Consider the following 4515-nt stretch of genomic DNA (forward strand, 5'->3'; position numbering starts at 1 on the left):
GAATACATTCAAGAGACAATGAAAAAAAGCAAGTAGGCTTACTTACAGGGGCTGAACTGTAATCATCAAAATATGAAACAACACAAATTTATTTTTACTGAAGAATGTCTAAACACACTGTGGTACATTCATCCAAAGGAACACTACATTAAAATGGAAAGAACTAATGTGCACAACAATATGAATGAACCACAAAGGCACTACTCTAAGTAAAATAATACAGATATAAAAGGTTATGTACAGTATCACTTATATGACATTTCTGGAAAAAAACAAACTATAGGAACAGAAAATAGATAAATGGTTTTTAATTGTTGGTAGTGGGAGAGAGTGGTTAGCTGAAAAAAAAGACAAGAGGAAATTTTCTAATGTGACAAGCAACTTTAATGTTGATTATAGTGGTGATTACACTACTTTATGCATTTGCCAAAAGTTGGAGAGCCATATGGGAAAAAAATGGGATGAATTTACTCTGTGAAAATTGTTCTCCGATGTAATGTGTGAAATATATTTTATTTATAAAATAAAATATAAAATTGGTTATTTTACAAAGTTGCTTTAGGATTATTTAATAGTAATCCCGATTATTAACTCAATTTTACATTAAATGAATATTTACTACCATGTCAAAATTCATGTTTCTTTGTTTTGCCGGTATATCAGTCAGGGCTCATTAAGAAAAAGAAAATTGTAAGGAGATATGGTGAGAGATTTATTACATGGGATTGGCTTAAACAATTATGAGGCTGGCTACACAAGTCCAAATCCACAGGTCCAGCCAAGCTGGAAATCTCAGGTGTGGGCTGAAGTTGCTGTCCACAGGCAGAATTTATACTTTATCAGGGACACCTCAGCTCTGCTTTTGAGGTCTTTGAACTGACTGAATCAGGCCTACTCAGATTATCTGAGATACTTTATTTTATTAAACCAAATTTGATAGTTATGCCCTTGATAATCACAGGCAAAATTCAAAGGTTCAGTTTGTTATTATGAAACAGTAACAATTCTTACGAGTTTTAAACAAGTGTGGTGAGCCTTAATCTTTTAGCTAAAAGGGTTTTTGCTAGAAAGTTTGCATCTTCTAAAACTCTTTTTCAGAGATTCTTTTCCAGTTGTAGAACTGTCAGGCCAGTAATCTATGAAAAGTTAAAACCTCTCCTAAATATACATAAAATAATAAAGAAAACTAATCACTCTTCAAGGGAAGTTTATCTTGTACACAAGTAGTTCTATGAATTTTTAATATCATTCCTATAAGCAGTCTAGTATGTTTAAGGAGACTCCTTTAGAACTTAAATTTGTTCTATTATATTATTTTAAAGTTTAACATGAAAGTTAAAATAGTAAAATGTAGGTTTATAAAAGCCAATATAATTCTTAATTTATTTAAAGGCTTGGATATAAGGATACTAATAAAGAGTTCTCTGTCCTAAGAGTCTGTCAATAATAGGGAACCAAAAATAACTGAAATAAAAATGAATCTTATATCTCCTTTAAACAAATATAAAAGATTCAAGGATTGGATCTATTTCAAAAACATCCACATAGCAGGAAAAGAGAGTTCTATTCTTGTTTCTATCATTAAGTTCGCTTGCTTTCCCCAGTAGATATGGTTACATAAAGTTTTCACTACATTTTTGTAGAAATAAAAGTTCTAAAAGACTCTACTCAAGATATTAAATAGTATAGAAAGATGTTTTATTATAAAGGCAAGTAAGGAGTTGATTCCAGATTATCTCATTTGGAACATGACTGGCTGTAGCATGTTATAATTCTGTTGCAATGTATTTTATTGGGGAAAGGAAATAAACTGAAAATCAAAAAGCCAAAAATATAAAATAGGTAAAATAAATTACTATTTACATACCTAAGATTCTGTAATGAATGGTTAAACAAAATATTTAATCAAAAAGATTTTTGAGAGGAATAACTGTCAAAAAGCAAAGGATAATGTAAATGTATATTTTTGCTTCTTAAAAATGTGGTTCTAATGAGAACACCTGGACACAGGGAGGGGAACATCACACCTTGGGGCCTGTCAGAGGTGGGGTAGAAGGGGAGGAACAGCATTAAGACAAACACCTGATGCATGCAGGGCTTAAAACCTAGATGACGGATTGATGGGTGCAGCAAATCACCATGGCACATGTATACCTATGTAACAAACCTGCACTTTCTGCACATGTATCCCAGAATTAAAATATAATAATAATAAAAAGTGGTTCTAAAATAATTTTATAACTTCCGCTCTCTTCCAGAGAAAAAATTAAAGTGTTATAATGCAGATTGTCATGGAGAAAGGGAAAGAGTAGTTCAATATATTTAAGAGACTTTATCTAAGAAATAGTCTCCTCTCAACACAACTTTTCCATTTTAATTGTATGTACTGATTCCTCACAAAACTTCTATCAAAATTCCCCTAAAAACAAAATTGAGTAAAGCGTGCACTGATATATTAATCTGGGTTCCCTAGAGGGACAGAACTAATAGGATATATGTATATCTGAATGGGAGTTTAAAAGAGAATTGACTCACACGATCACAAGTTGATTTCCTACAGTAGGCAGTCTGCAAGCTGAGGAGCAAGGAAACCAGTTAAACTTCCAAAACCTCAAAAAAGGAAAGCTGACAGTGCAGCCTTAGCTGAAGGCCTGTGAACCCTGGCAAATCACTGGTGTAAGTCCAAGAATCCAGGACTGAAGAACTTGGGATCCGATGTTCAAGGGCAGGAAGCATCCAGCAGGGGAGAAAGTTGAAGCCTGGAAGACTCAGCAAGTCTGTTCTTTCCACCTTCTTCTACCTGCTTTATTCTAGCCACTCTGGGTCTGCCTCTCCCAGACCAGTGACTCAAATGTTAATCTCCTCTGGCAATATCCTCACAAACACACCCAGGAACAATACTTTGCATCATTCAATTCAATCAAGTTGACACTCACTTCTGTTATATACCTTACCACCATACCAAGAGTGAGTGCTCCAGCATAATAACAATGGGTTATAGCTAAAAGAAATGCAAGATACAGACTATCTCTGAGCAAGAGTACTTAGGGAACCCTAAAATGAAGAGGGGAAATAAAACCAAGGAAACTGGAGAAATTTGTATTCACTAGCACTTATAGCTACAGCAAACATTAAACACTTTTCAACTCCGAGCCATATTAACATAAATACTAAAGGCCAATTTACCTCAGTTTCCATTACCCTACATTACTAATGACTGAACATTACAACATGCCTTCATTTTAACAACAACGGAATTATAAGCCATGCCAAAAATCAAGAAAAAACACTCTGAGGAAACCAGGCAATCATCAGAAACAGACTCGGGTATGGCACACTGCTATAAAGAACTACCTGAGACTGGGTAATTTATGAAGAAAGAGGTTTAATTGACTCACAGTTCCACAGGCTTAATAGGAAGCATGACTGGAAGGCCTCAGGAAACTTACAATCATGGCAGAAGGCAAAGAGGAAGCAACCATCTTCTTCACAAGGCAGCAGGAAAGAAAGAAAGAAGGAGGAAGTGCCACATACATTTATACCATCACAACTCACTATCATAAGAACATCAAGGGAAAAATCCACCCCCATGATCACGGCACTTCCCACTAGGCCCCTCCTCCAATTCGACATGAGATTTTAGTAGGGACACAAATCCAAACCATATCACACAAATATTGGAATTATCAGAAAGGGAATTTAAAATAACTATGATAAATATGTGAAGGGTTCAAGTGGAAAATAGACAACATATGAAACAAGTGGTATAAGAAGAGATGGAAATCCTAGGAAAGAATGAAAAGAAAACACTATAAATGAAAAAGACTAAGAGAAATGAAGAATGCCTTTGATGTCATCGGTAGACTAGACATAGCTTATAAAATAATCAATGAACTTGAAGGAAAGTCAATGAAAACTTTCCTAAAATATATAAAGAAAAAATAATAAAACAATATATAACAAAACATCCAAGAACTGTAGCACAATATCAAGAACTATAGCACAATATTACATTTATAACATAACTGTAATTGGAATACTGGAAAGAGTAATGAGAAGACAGAGCATAATAAATATTTGAAGCAGTAATGGTTGAGATCATTCTAAAATTAATAACAGACGCTGTATTAGTCCGTTCTCATGCTGCTAATAAAGACATACCCAAGACTGGGTAATTTATAAAGGAAAGAGGCTTAATTGACTCACAGTTCAGCATGGCTGGGGAGGCCTCAGGAAACTTACAGCCATGGCGGAAGGGGAAGCAAACATGTCCTTCTTTACATGTGGCAGGAAGGAGAATGAGAGTGAAGAGTGGGAGAAGTTCCTTATAAAACCATCAGATCTCATCAGAACTCACTCACTAACACAACAATAGCATGAATGTAACTGCCCCCATGACTCAATTACCTCCCACTGGGTCCCTCCCATAACACGTGAGGATTATGGGAGCTACAATTGAAGATGAGTGGGTGGGGGACACAGCCAAACCATATTAGACACCAAACCAAAACCCAG

Source organism: Pan troglodytes, chromosome 13 (genome assembly GCF_028858775.2).
Source record: "Pan troglodytes isolate AG18354 chromosome 13, NHGRI_mPanTro3-v2.0_pri, whole genome shotgun sequence".
Classification (NCBI taxonomy): Eukaryota; Metazoa; Chordata; class Mammalia; order Primates; family Hominidae; genus Pan; species Pan troglodytes.